Genomic DNA, 15457 nt, shown 5'->3' with positions numbered 1-15457 from the left:
GTAAGCAAACTTTATAAGTGTACTCTCTATGCCATTATCTAAATCACTGATGAATCATTGATATTGAACAGAACTGGACCCAGAACTGATCCCTGTGGGACCCCATTTGTTATGCCCTTCTAGCATGACTGTGAATCACTAATAACTACTCTCTGGGAATGGTTTTCCAACCAGTTTTGCACCCACCTTATAGTAGTTCCATCTAGTTGCATTTCCCTAGTTTGTTTATGAGAAGGTCATGCATGACAGTATCAAAAGCTTTACTAAAGTCAAAATATACCACATCTATTACTCCCCCCCTATCCACAAGGCTTGTTACCTTGTCTAAGAAAGTTATCAGGTTTGACATGATTTGTTCTTGACAAATCCATGCTGACTGTTATTTATCACCTTACTATATTCTAGATGTTTGACAACTGATTGCTTAACTTTTTGTTCCATTATCTTTCTTGTACAGAAATTAAGCTGAATGGTCTGTAATTCCCTGGGTTGTCCTTATTTCTCTTTTAATAGATTGGCACTATATTTGCCCCTTTTCAGTCTTCTGCAATCTCTCCTCTCTTCCATGACTTTTCAAAGATAATTGCTAATTGCTCAGATATCTCCTCAGTTAGCTCCTTAACTATTCTAGGATGCAGTTCATCAGGCCCTGGTGACCTGAAGACATCTAATTTGTCTAAGTAATTTTTCACTTGTTTTTTTGCTATTTTAGCCACTGATCCTACATCCTTTTCACTGCTATTCACTATGTTAGACATCCAATCACAACCAACCTTCTTGGTGAAAACCAAAACAAAAGTCATTAAACCCCTCAAACATTTCCACATTTTCTGATCTCATTTTGTGCCTATGACATAATTATGATACATCTTGTACAAGATATGTCTTGTGAGATTCCTATGGAAAAGTTGTGATTTGATGAATATGATTATCCTAGTTGTGTGTGTATATATCATTTTTTGTGCCTGAAGTTATGAATATTGACTATGTATCTGTATTTCAAATGTGCTGACTGTGGGTAACACCCACAACTAGCCTTTCAGGTACAACAATGAAGAAGCTAGACAGTGCTAATGGCTCATCAACAAAGACAATGAACCATGGAAGAGCTTAGCCTTTCTGGGAATGCTTCAGACAGCCTATGGATAATGGCTGGTTGTTGTATCAACCAGGCAAGGTACTAACAAGCTTCAACTTTATTTTCAAAATGGAAACCTCTTTACCAAGCTGCTGCTGCACCCTCTGTAGCTTTCTCCCAGCCTCTCAACTCCTCCCTCCTCCTTTCTGTTTCCTGTCCTTTCAGACTCCCAACAGCCAGTGCTCTCAGTTCTAATAATTACAAGCAACGTCTAAACACCACACTGGTATGACTCAGGAAGGCATGCAAGGGCACGTGACCAGACCACATGACACTGAACTCCATTTTGGTGCCTGTATTTTTCCACAAACTGGGGTGGGAACCTAGATTGAAACAAAGGATTCCCGCCATATGGAAAAACTATATAAGGTGGGGAGTGACATAATCTCAGGGCCTCACTCCCTACACGAGAACTCCTGGAAACACCTGAGAAAAAAAGACTGAACTGGAGGAAGTGCTGGTTCCAGACTAAAGGGATTTCTAGACTGTGTATGGAAACTTGATGGACTGTTGTATCATCAGTCAGGGTGAGAAACTGCTAATTCAAATCCTATCCAACTAGTATGTTAGGCTTAGTTTGCATTTTTTTGTTTGTTTGCTAGGTAGTCTGCTTTGATCTGTTTGCTATCACTTATAATCACTTAAAATCTATCTTTCTGTAGTTAATAAACTTGTTTTATGTTTTGTCTTTACCAGTGTGTTTTGAGTGAAGTGTTTGGGGAAAATCTCAGCTTGGTTAAAACAATCTTATTGTGCATATCTTTCCCACATCAAGGGAAGAGTGAACTATATGAATGAGCTTACATTGTAAAAATCCCTGTGAAGTGCAAGATGCTATCATTCTGGGTTTATTCTCCAGCAGGTGTGCAAGGCTCGGAAGCTGGGAAATGAGCTGTCTGTCCTCAAGTGGTTTAGGTAAAAACTCAGGCAACTCAGTTCACTGTGTGGCACCACTGCTGTCATGTTGTGTAATAAAAGGGCCTGGAGAGGTTGGCTGAATCTCCAACAAAGCAGTGCGAGAGAGACCTGCCCAGTTGGGGAGTTAGACCATAGCGGTTCCCACAGCTCCCAGACTGCATCCAAGGGGTGACAAGCCATCACGATTGTCAAGGTTCCTTCCCCACTCTGAACTCTAGGGTACAGATGTGGGGACCTGCATGAAAACCTCCTAAGCTTACTTTTACCAGCTTAGGTTAAAACTTCCCCAAGGTACAAACTATTTTACCTTTTGCCCTTGGACTTTCGCTGCCACCATCAAATGTCTAACCGGTTTTATTTTACTAGGAAAAAGCCCGTTTTGAAACGTCTTTCCCCCCCAAAATCCTCACCAAAACCTTGCACCCCCCCCTTCCTGGGGAAGGTTTGATAAAAATCCTCACCACTTTGCATAGGTGACCACAGACCCAAACCCTTGGATCTTAAGAACAATGAAAAAGCATTCAGTTTCTTAAAAGAAGAATTTTAATAGAAGAAAAAGTACAAAGAATCACTTCTGTAAAATCAGGATGGTAAATACCTTACAGGGTAATTAGATTCAAAACATAGAGAATCCCTCTAGGCAAAACCTTAAGTTACAGAAAGACACAAAGACAGAAATATCCATTCCATTCAGCACAGCTTATTTTCTCAGCCATTTAAACAAACAGAATCTAACGCATATCTAGCTAGATTACTTACTAAGTTCTAAAACTCCATTCCTGTTCTGTCCCCAGCAAAAGCATCACACAGACAGACCCAGACCTTTTTTTTCTCCCCCCCTCCAGCTTTGAAAGTATCTTGTCTCCTCATTGGTCATTGTGGTCAGGTGCCAGCGAGGTTATCCTAGTGTCTTAACCATTTACAGGTGAAAGGGTTTTTCCTCTGGCCAGGAGGGATTTTAAAGGTGTTTACCCTTCCCTTTATATTTATGACAATGATAGACTCCACTAAAATATTGACCTTTACTGTTTATTCTAGCTAAATCAGTGTCTGGGTTATGACATTCCCCATTCCATGTATAGGCAGAACCATAAATACTGTGCTAAAGGTGAATACCATGGTGTGGTAAATGTCAAGATTTTTATGGCACCCACTGTAAAGCATTAGCAGCACCAGTACCAAGTATCACATACCACTGAGTCAATGTGCCTCAACCTTGACATGGCACAGTGGTACGAGACAGACTCTGTTATAACAGTGCAAATCCAGTCACTCCATTTACACCAGTTTAATCATAGGTATGGTGTAAGACTACTAAGCGATTGCACATAGGCTACTTTCACAGCTGTAAAAAAGGCTAATATCATTCTGCAGTGTATTAGCAGGAGTGTTGTATGTAAGACATGGAAAGTGCTTATCCCACTCTACTCGGCACTGGTGAGGCCTCATCGGGAGTATTATATCCAATTCTGGACACTTCACTTTAGGAAAGATGTGGACAAATTGAGAGTTCAGACAGAGCAACAAACATAATAAAAGGTTTAGAAAACCTGACCCAGGAGGAAAAGTTAAAAAAATTGGCATATTTATTCTTAAGAAAAGGATACTGAGGGGAGACCTGCTAACAGTCTTCAGATATGTTAAAGGCTGCTATAAGGAGGATAGTGATAATTTGCTAGCTATTAGGCAAAACTTTTTAATTTTAAGGGTAGTTAAGCTCTAGAACAGGCTTCCAAGGGAGGTTGTAGAATCCCCATCACTGGAGATTTTTAAGAACAGGCTGGACAAATACCTGTCAGGTATGGTCCAGGTTTATTTGGTTCTGCCACAGCAGACCCTTGAGGTCCCTTCCAGTCTTACATTTCTATGATTCGATGATTAAGCAGCAATAACTATTGTTCGATTTTGCCCTGCTTCAGATTCTGACAAAAGATTACAGGATAAGAGGAAGACATCACTGGTTCCATTTAAATTATATTCTATTATACTTGGATAATTCCAACCCAGGAAACACAGCATGAGTAAGGAGAGGATGCTGTGACTCTTCTTATATGGTTATTGTTGCTAAGGAAAGCATTCCACAGGGATCCACTGCTCAGCTCATCTGTCTCACTTTGCCTGGAACTCTCAGACAGCATTGTGACATCGTGGAATGGTAACGTGATTTAGGGGGGTTTGTTGTTTTGTCTTGTTTTTTTCCACCATTTCTAACTCTGTACCAGGAGCTTATAATTATGTGGAACAGTAGAAATAATGAGGCAGATCCTCAGCTGGTGTACATTGGTGTTGCCCCATTGAAGTATATGGAGCTGCCCCCAAATCTGTGGGCAAGCTTAGGACCAGAAACTCTGGAAACTTTCAAGCACTATTTAAGGCCTGATGAAACTTCTACTGAATTCAATTGGAGTCATTCTAATGACTTCAGAGGGAGCTGGATCAGGCCCTAAAAGTATTCAGAGTTCTTTTAGAATGTGTTTTTTCTTCTGTAATTTCTCATCCTGAATGCCTCAGTTTCTGCTCCCACTCCTCCCGCACTCTTTCTTTTTCACTCCCCCCCCCCCCAAACTGGTTAGAGAATTAAGTAGTTTTTAACGTAGCATATCAAACAACACAATAGTGACATTGTAGAAGACAAGCAATGTCTTTTAAGGCTGTGGGCGTGGATGAGTCAGCCAGGTAACTGAAAGGTGCCAAAATATATGACTATGTACTTTACTATATTTTTTCCATTAACTTAGGTATTTGAGGACTGCCATGTCCTATGTAGCATGTGAAGCACAATTTCCACGTGGGACATATGATCATGTAGCACATAGAACATTTCTTATGGTTTATGCTGTTTGGTGCTCTGCTTATCTGTCATTCACTCTGTCGTTTCTCTGCTGCTTTGCCTATCTGCTGCTTTAACTCTATAACAAAGTAGAGAGGCACAGTTTCTGAGAAGTAATTGTTAGATAGCTACATGTACTGGCTGCCAGAGACTAAAGCACTTTGGTGGTATGAGAATAGTATTTATTTTCCTTGAAGAGGTAAGAAGGCTCAGACTGACCCTGAGTGGGGTTTGATCCTTCAAGGTCCTGAATAGTCCTGTGCAGTATTGTGCTCCTTCATCTCCAGCTGAGTTCATTGGATAGCATCTGGCAGGATTGAGCTCATGACTAGGAGCCCATTCACAGTGACAAAGGTTACTTCTGATGCTTGTCTGCTTCTCTCTCTTCTAAATGCAATTCCTTTTTCAGTTGCCTGCTTCTGAAACACTTAACAGGGCCAACCACCCTTCACTCGGAGACTTTGACCTTCAGATTTCAGAAGAAATACTACACATTCAGTATAGCTTTTATGAGCTTTTCTGGTTCCCAAGTTATCCCACTGGGATCTGTAAACTTAGAGTGATAAGCGGGTGATGACTTGCATTACTTCAATCCTCCAAAAGATCCTAAATATAACAGACAATCTCTCTATCAAAAGAGCTCCTAAGACATTTGAGCTTATATCAGTTTTTTAAAAAAATCTGTTTTAGGAATATCTCCATTGATCCTGCAAATATCAAGTGTTTCCTCCTTTGAATGTGCTTTCCCATTTGCCTCAGATGTTCTCCTCAAAATGTTATTTTGTTTCCCATCTGAAGGAGCCTATAGTGTAACTCTCTGTTTTTTCCTAATGTTTGTGTGTCTTCTGCAATAATTGTTCTTGAATGTTTGATGCATTGTCAAATTCTACCTCCCTAGAATAACAGAAAACAGGTCATCTTGTCCATTCCCCTAAAACTGTGCCATATTCATTTTGCCAAATGAAAGGTGGTCTTTGTCATATTCTTTTGGGGCTAGAATGGCATTAACACTTCAACCGCTTTTTGTTTTTATTGTTTGTTTGTCTTTGAAGGATCAAAGAATGTATTCGTACAGTCTGAGGCTTGTAATCAATCTCCTACTGCTCACTCTATTAGCAGCTAACATGCTCTCAGCTAATGATATGGTCTTTGCATCAGTGAAGAGGTAGGATGCTTTAACTGTGGAGATGCATGGTAACTCTATTGGTAGTATTGCATGTTCACTGAAAAAGACCTTCCATCTCTACTATTACATTCCCTGGCAGCAGGATCTTTCAGGCTTTTTCCTCCAGGAACTGATTGTCAGTTTGCTAGAAAATTCATCAGTCCCTGGATTGAAGGGTGCACTTAGTATAGAAAAGATGCAATGAGTTTCTAGGAAATGTAATGACATTAGATGTAAGTAAATGTCATCAAATATACGTAATGGGCAACTTAATAAACATCTCCCATGCAACTGGGAAGGGTTCCAAGGAGCAAATATAGCACAATTCCTTTCAGTGACTGATCAATGAATAAATGACACACATGGTATCGTTTGGAAAACTAATTTGGGATAAAGTTATTACTTTACTAGCATTAACCTTGCTTTAATAGAGCATGGGGTCTTTGGGTATGTGCACACATCATGATGCTCTTGTTATTGTCTGTGGCCTCTTTAACACTGAAGTCACAGGACTAGGGGCAAGCATGTGACCTATAGGAAGCCAGCTTCTCCTCAGGCCTGGGCTACCAGTTCTTTTTTCAGATGCTCCTGGTTTTCTGCATGGTTTCTTTTGTCTTTCTGATTGCTTTCTCTTCCTGCTATACGCAGACACACACAGCTGCAATCCAGTTGATTCCCCAGCCCCTACATATTCAATCAGCCCTAGAAAAACCCTCCTTATTCTCGTTGAGTTAGTTCTTGTCCAGGCCTTTCAAGTGGCCAGTCTTTGGGTGGTGGTTTCTATTGTTTCAGCTATCGTCCTCAATAAAAGGAACTTAATTACTTCTTCCATTTAGCCAGAATTAATGGTAACTAGCACAGTAGCTTCAATAAGGTCTGTGATTGCACATAGATCAAAGACACACTCACTGGCAGCTACTAACACAGTTATTTCTTCTGACTAACTTCCACCATAGGGGCTAGAGTGAATGTAGGGAGAGCATGCACATTTGTTAATTACTTAAAGAGTTCTGGCATATACTCCTTACATAGCTGTCAAATCTGTTGGACAGTGCAGAAAGGGTGAGGTAATGGACCCTCCTCTTCCCTGTCCCCAGTGATGAGCTGCCAAAATCTTAACAATTGGTTCCCTATAAAAAGTTCTGATTTAAGGGATGTGCCCCAGTATGTATTTTTTGTACCAACAGGGTTACCATACGTCCGTATTTTCCCGGGAGGAATTTTTAAAATTTAAAAATTTAAAAATTCCTCCCGAACGGCGATGTAAAAACCAAAAAGCCTGACCTGTCTGGGAAAATACGGATGTATGTTAACCCTGCTTAAAGTTCTTTTTTAAAAAGATGGGCCTGAACTAGAAATGAGCTCCGTTTCACATGTGTGGGTCCCCGCCACTCCCTGGGGGTGTGCTAGGGTGACCAGATGTCCCAATTTTATAGGGACAGTCCCAATTTTGGGGTCTTTTTCTTATATAGACTCCTATGACCCCCCCACTCCCTGTCCTGATTTTTCACACTTGCTGTCTGGTCACCCTAGGGTGTGCACATGTGTGGGCCCAGCAGCTCCCTGCCCCCCTCATTGAAGCAGGTGTGCAGGGTTACTGCCCTGGGAACTGCAGGGCACCAGTGAATGTGGGGTCAGCTGCAGACAAGGGCGTGGGGCAGGGCTAGCTGGAGGCAGGGGGTGCAGGGCTGGCTGCGGGCAGGGCAGGGGGCGCGGAGCTGGCTGGAGACAGGAGGGTGCGGGGTTGGCTGGAGGCAAGGGGTGTGGGGCTGATTGGAGACAGGGCAGGGGCTGACTGGAGGTAGGGGCTGGCTGCAGGCAGGGCAGTGGGGTGCAGGGCTGGCTGGAGACAGGGGCTGGCTGCGGGCAGGGCAGGGGGTGTGGCAGGGGCTGGTGCGGGCAGGGCAGAGGGTGCGGGGGTGGCTGGAGATGGGCTGGCTGCAGGCAGGGGGTGCGGCAGGGGCTGGCTGCAAGCAGGGCAGGGTGTGTGGGGGTGCTGGAGACAGGGGCTGGCTGCGGACAGGGTGGTGGGTACTCACGGGGAGAGCAGCAGGATGCAGCCCAGGCCCAGCAGAGCAGCCGGGGACCCACCAGGCAGCAGCGGGAGCCCCAGGGCCAGCGGAGCAGCAGCAGCAACAGGGCTTGTACCCAGGGCCAGGCAGCAGCCCACATGGCTCCCGCAGCGCAGCGCCCCCGGCGGCCAGAGGAGGAATTACATCACTTCCTGGCCGGAGCCCATCAAAGCCTCAGCGCCCCCTGCAGGGAAGCGGGTTAACAACTGGTTCTAAAACTGCTTCAAAATTTAACAACCGGTTTGCGCGAAGAAGCGCGAACCGGCTCCAGCTCACCGCTGCCTGTCCCGCCCTTCCTAAGTTGTACTGGTTAGTAGAACTAGCCTGGAGGAATATTAGGGTTCTGTGAAGCACAAGGATTGCAACGTGACTGGCCTTTCTAGGTTGTGGTGGGTGTGGGGAGCCCACAAGCGGATAGGGAGTCTCTTCTGGCCTCAACCCTTTGCACACTAGTGAAGGAAACAGTTACAATCGCACCCTGTGTATGTATCTACCATGACTGTCGAGAGTCTTTGCCTCATGTTTGCTAAATGAGTAGAACTAAACTCCTCAATTATTGCTATTTGTCCCAAGATTAATTAATACAATTATTATTGATAAAGATTGTAAAAACCAACAATCCTGCAGGGAAGGATGCAGTTTACTGGACAAGGCATTGCTCAAAGAGGTAACACATTGCCTCTGCCATCTGAAGTGACCCTAGAGCTGAAACATGTACGTAAATGGGACAACACATATCTGTGTTTGAATATAGAGATTGGCTCATGCTGTAAAATGAGGATCTGGACCTAGTTTTTGAACATCCAAAGTTCAAGTCTGTTTGTGGAAATCTAGTTCTTATCTTACTCTATTTCTAGAAAAATGTGTTGGTTTTGATTTTGTTTTTTTCTAAATGCTGGGTACAAACTCTGGTGTGATGTATGAGAAGTAATGAGTATATTATCTTAAAACTGTCTCATGAATGTCCTAGTTTCTTTTCTTGTAATAACCTTTAACAGGAGAATTTCTTTTCTTTTCCTTGCCATTATACACTAGGGTTTCCCCTCTCCTGCCCTATTCCTTACCTTCCCAAAGTATGAGGGGTCAAAATGCAGATGTAACAAACAGGTTCAAAAAACGGTAATTATTAAAGACTAAGGCCCACTCAGATCCCCCCACTACATGTGCATTATCATATTCTTCTTATGAACTCAAGAGGTGCCCCCCCTTTCAGCATCAAAAAAAAAAAAGGAGTACTTTTGGCACATCATTCACAGAAATAAATGTTTTTTTATTTCTTTGGCTGTTTTTTGCAGATGTGGTTATTTGGCAACTGACTGGTCAAAAGGATTTCAAATTTGGTTGGTATCCACTTTAATCTATAAATTTCACTAATATGCTGCAGCTCTTTAAACTTGGGAAAAGTTTGCATTTTGATTGGCTGACCATACCACCTTTCTTTGAGATTTAAATTGCCAGTATTATATCAGAAGATATCTGGAATGGCCACCTGACAATCAAATTATAGAGCACTGAAGAGGTTAGAGCCACACAGTATATTACTGTCTTTTGTAGATTGTACTGCGTATTAAAATTCTCGGATGTCTCATTCCACTGACAAAGATTGTAATGAGAACGGGATAGATAGCACAATATAGATCCATTTTTGTTACCAGGATTTTAATGAGAATGGGAAATAGCAAAAATTTAACCCATTCTTTGTATTACATAAAATATTAATATTTGGTATTCTTCAGATTGTATATAATCCAGAGCAAAATTCTCTAAACTCTAAACTACACTTTACAATCTGCTCTGAGTCAGAGGCAGTGCATAGATGTGCTGTCTCAGGAGTACAGTGTAGAATCACAGTTCAATCCCTTGCTCCCTTTGGGAAGTAAACATCATCAGCCTTTTTCTTAGTGCAGCTTTCTTCCCCTTCTGCACCAGTCCAGAGGTAATGACCTATGTATTGGAGTGGGGTGGAGTCAAGACTCCACTGTTCTCCACCCTGCCAACCCTCTCTGCCACCTGCGTGGATGAGAAAGTAGGACCATGGCAACATCTTCCATTTTCTGCCATGTTGTGACCCACTGTGTGGATAGTCTACACTGGGGATTGGCAACCTTTGGCACGCGGCCCCTCAGGGAAATCTGCTGGAGGGCTGGGACAGTTTGTTTACCTGCAGCGTCCGCAGGTTCGGCCGATCGCAGCTCCCACTAGCTGCAGTTTGCTGTTCCAGGCCAATGAGGGCTGTGGGAAGCGGTGTGGGCAGAGGGATGTACTCGCTGCCACTTCCTGCAGCCCCCATTGGCCTGGAACGGCAAACTGCGGCCAGTGGGAGCTGCAATCGACCAAACCTGAGGATGCTGCAGGTAAACAAACTGTCCCAGCCCGCCAGTGGATTTCCCTGATGGGCCGAGTGCCAAAGGTTGCAGATCCCTGATCTACACAGAGGTGCAAATGGGCACATGTCCACTGGCATTTTAAAATTTGGGGCCTAGTTCATTGTTGTCCCGCACCTTGTGTCATCATTTACACAGGTACAGAGGGAGTGAAAAACAGATGCAGTATGCCTCCATCTTGGTCTAGTAATGTTTTGCACCCACTTTCCACTGATATAAATGGCTACATAAGATGCAAAGCAATAGTGAATTTGGTCATAAATTACTTAGGCCACATTCTCCTGCCCACATCAGAGCCAGCTTGAATCTACTTTATGCTCACTTTGCCAGACCAATAAGAGTAATTGGAACAAGCTAATAGAGTACGAGTGTGCTGTTTTCCCCTTTGAGGTATGGAACTTCCCTTTGTTGAGAGAAAGTACTGGCAGCAGCCAAGTTTAAGAAGGCCTCAATAAGCCTGGCCACTGCCCCTAATTAGAAAAAAAAAAAAAAGAGTAGCACAATCTGGGTCTGACTTTGCCTTGGTATGAGTGACTACACAAGTTGTGAATCAGTCCCTCTGTTTTGAAATGCACAGACTTCCCTTTCCTCTAGGCATGTTATTCCCATTTAGGGTATTTTTACAGAGGGATAAAAGCCCCACAGCACAGCCATAGTCTGACTCAGACTCGCAGGGCTCAGATTGAGGGGCTAAAATCACTGTGTAGACATTCAGGCTCAGGCTGGAACCTGAAGCTCCAGGACTTTCCACCCTCGCAGGATCCCAGAGTTCAGGCTGGAGCCTGAAGCCAGCCATCTACACAGCAATTTTTCAGCCTCAGAGCCTGAGCCCTGCAATTGTGAGTCAACTGACCTGCTCCAGCCACAGGTTCTTTACCCCTGTGTAGAAATACCCATAGAGGAGAATGGGTCTCTGTTTTCAAATGTGTCCCTTTATCAGGAAATGCATTCAAACAACTGAAGGAGAAGCACGTATTTGTCATTGTGTGAATATCTGGATTTTTTAAATTTAATTTATGTTTTTATTTATTTGTCTGCTGTAATGGAGAAACCTGTAGGAGCATCATACTTCTAAAATGCCATCCCTGTGCCTGTTGTCCCATTGCGTTGCCTCAGTGTTTCTGGAAAGCCACTTTATTCAGGCAGAACTTCCAGTGAATATGGGAAGAATCACTAAATTGACCCCACAGACTCAGAATGGTGGAGAAAATGTAATCCTATATCAGACTTGCAGTTAAGGCACTGAGCCAGGTCTCAGGAGATCTAGGTTCCATTCCTAGATTCTTCCAGAAATTTTGTGTGTGAGTTTCGACAATTTACTAAATCTCTCTGTACCTCAGCTGAACATCTGTAAAATGGGGATAACAGTACTTCACTCATGATGTTGTTGTGATGATAAATCTATTCATGTTTGTAAGAATCTCAGATATTATGGGGAGGGGGACCAGAAAAATACCTGCATAGATATATCTATCTGTGAAGATATCCATACTTCCCAAGTGGATCTGTACCACATCTAGCAATATGCACAATAATGGCTGAACCTGGGTTCCCCCCCAAAGATTTGATGCCAAATACCACATTAGTCAGAGTATTAAAAGACATATTTCTTCATCCTGATCTATCAGTTTTTTGTCAGCATAACTTGACTGAAATCAGTGGGTTACACTCATCTAAAATTGATGTTTCAGGGAGTAGAATCGGGCCTTTGGTTGAGTCACTGTGAATAATGTGGTATTTGGCCTAATTTTGCCTTTTAAATCAATGGAGTTTTGGTAGAATCAGGCCCAGACTCTTTAAATTAGGTGACTAAGCTGGTTACATTATATGAGGAACAGCTTGACAAATTCTGAAAAAGCAGAAATTCTGTAATCTATTTGCATTGCATTAACATTCACTACCATTCAAAGTTTCATTACTTCTGTGCCTGCCTTATGGTAACTTTTACATGCACTTTATCACATTATAGGTAAAGCCTCTTAATTGTTTAATACAGCACAATCAATTGGACTGTACAGACAAAGCACTGCCCCACACAGAATACCTACTGCAAAATGATGTCCCTTAAGATTTTTTCCAAGCATTTTCTTTTTTTGTTGCAGTTATTCCAAAACAGTCAGATTAAAGGGGGAAATATGGTTTTCCAATTAAATGTGATTGTTCAATATATGAGGACTGCTTTGGAACAGCTCAATAAGAAAAAAAGGAGGAAATTATTTAAATTGCTGGACAGTGATCAACAATATTTTTCCTCCTAAAAATTGCCTGTTGCTTTATCTTTGACAAAAGGAAATGTAACCCAAGCTGAATATTCTCTGGCAGCTGATTGTCACTTTGAATGGGGAACAAAGCATTTACTAGTACATTTGTGCAATATTATGTGGCTTTGAGTCCTACGGAGTGTACAGTGAGAATATTAAATGAAAGCTTTGAAAAACTAAGCCACATGGTTAAAAGGAAGACCCAACTCTCCTTTACAGACAGGGACCAAGGTGCAGCAGGGTTTAATAATAGTGATGTCACCAGCCTAGTGCATGCACAAGAGCCATGTGAAGTGCCAGTAGTCTTTACTTTATTAAACATTGCTTCAGACCTTCCCCAGGCTGATGGTAAGCATTTTCTTGTTGGTATTGGCCCACCCTCAGAGATTATAGACTCAGTGGGCTTCCTAAGGATTCTGGCATATTTCACAACCTACCCATTGGACCACACTGTCAGTCAGTGGGTTAGTGCAACGCAGTCATCATCTGTTGTCCATTCCTGACATTATGGGTGCCCCTTTTCTCTGCATCACCCCTGCAGGTCACCAGTATTACAGATGGTCTATGGCAGGGGAGGAGGGCAGATCATCAGTGGTTTTCATCACATGATGAAAATAATAGATTGCCTCAAAGGGAAATTTTCTGTTTCTACTGCTGTAACTGAGGCTAAGAGTTTTGCTTCTCCTTTGCCACAGCATCTGTGAAGCCTGGAGAAGCAGAAATGTTCAGAGCTATAGGCAGCCTGAATGCAGCTCAGTGGCAGTGTCAAAGTTTCCTGTTGCAAATAATTTTCAGTACACTTTGCAGCTAAGAAAGATCAGATTCTTGGCCAGCTGCTCAAGACTGGCCTTTTGACACCGTGCTGAGCCAAGGAAATGGGTGCAGAGGTAGCTTTAAAGCTCCCTGATCTTGGGTCCTCCAGGCCAGTCATCAGGTGCACTGTACAGGAGCCAACAACCCCCTAGAAGCTCTCCATCAACCAGGCATTACAACAGTGTAGGGAATACCTTGGCCTCACACTCTTTTTTTCTCCTGTGCTAGGGGCTGAAATCACTAATCGGTGTCTAAGGGATGATGCTTCAGAGCCAGCATGGAGTGTGATGGTGAGAGATGATACAGAGGAAACAGCAGCAGTGAGGTGACCCAGCAGCCTTAAAAGTGTAATCACTAATATCTGTGTGTGTGTGGTGGTGGTGGTGGGGGGTGTGGCAGCACCACCATTGTCTGACTGAATTTGACAGGCCTGAGCTGACGGCACAGAGGCAGTGTTGTGGATAGCGGTGTCAGCTCGGTGAGAAGCCACAGAAAAGTGTTGGCAGCAAAGCAGTGGCAGCAGCAAGATGGCAGACGGGCAGCAAGGCAGCTTTTCACAGGAGCCAAGGCCTGGTGCCGAATCCACTTGAATGCACCCCTGGACTTCAAGGCTTCACTCACCTCTGACAACAAACCATGACGGCAGAAGGGAGGAGGAAAGAGGCACGTTAAAGAGACATGTTTTCATCAGATGGTCACACTGGCAGTTGGGGAACCTGTGGTGAAGGACTACTGGAAAAGATACTGTAGGGGTGGGTTTAACTTTCTACTCACATATTGTTCAGTGGCTATTGCTATGTTTTTCCAAATTAAAGCACCCCTTATTAAAATTGTCTTTGTATGAAACAAAGACTCAGTGCTTGCAAGTGGACAAATATTGCCTATTAAGTGCATCCCGAGGAGGTATATAGTTTTCCCAGATTTGTGGGTGTGGGCTCAAGCCAATTTTGTTTTGTAATTTTAAGAAGAACCTCTAGATATCGTATCTGGCCCTCCAAGCACTGTATACATGATCCCTTCATCCGTAGGGAAAACACTTGTGGAATCCCAACACAAAGATGTCACACTCAACGCTCTGTGGCATGCGAGAGTGTGGGGATTCTGGAGGTCAGCCCACCCAACCACTACCTGTTCTCAGATGCCCACTCCATCACAGTGTAACCTCCCCTCCCGTTCACTAGCGTCCAATGTGCTTCAACAGCAGCTGTGGGAACTACAAAAGAAAGCCAACCAAAACCAAGAACTGTCTTCATTTTAATGAAAAGAATAGAGAAAAGTATTGGTGAAATGTTACAAAGTTTGCCTGGTCACAAAATTGGCAAAGCCACCATTTTTTGTCTGTTTAGTGGGCTGTATGAAAATTTTCACACAGCTTTAGCTTTGCACCTTTATGGTAGGCCAGGATCCAGGTTGTGCTGTTACTTGTTCTTGGTGCAGCCATTATTATTAGAATACAGAATTTTAATGCCTCCTGTAATCTGTGAATGGGAGTTATAAATTGTGTTACTATGGCCTTTTTAATATTCTGACAGTTAATTTTATAGTCTCTCTCATTCTTCCTTGTTCAGAACATTAGTCACGTGAAACAAAGAAATGTAATGGCTACTAGCTAGCCATACAAAATGTTTAAAACTTTAGGGACAGGGTTGGTTTTGACTACTTGGATTTATAATATGATTGATAGAAGCCTACACAACTGATTGCTCACTTAACCACACTAAAACCTCTCCTTGAAATCTACTAATAGTTCCAATCTCTCTCAAGCTGTGCTGAAAATTAAAACTCTGAAGTCATAAAGGTTGTAATGAGAAGAGAAGATGGCCCCAGCTGTTGTGACTAGGGTTCTCATTCTGCAAGTCCTATGCATTGGAAATTT

This window comes from Natator depressus, chromosome 2 (genome assembly GCF_965152275.1).
Source record: "Natator depressus isolate rNatDep1 chromosome 2, rNatDep2.hap1, whole genome shotgun sequence".
Taxonomy (NCBI): Eukaryota; Metazoa; Chordata; order Testudines; family Cheloniidae; genus Natator; species Natator depressus.
This window is presented reverse-complemented; position numbering follows the sequence as displayed.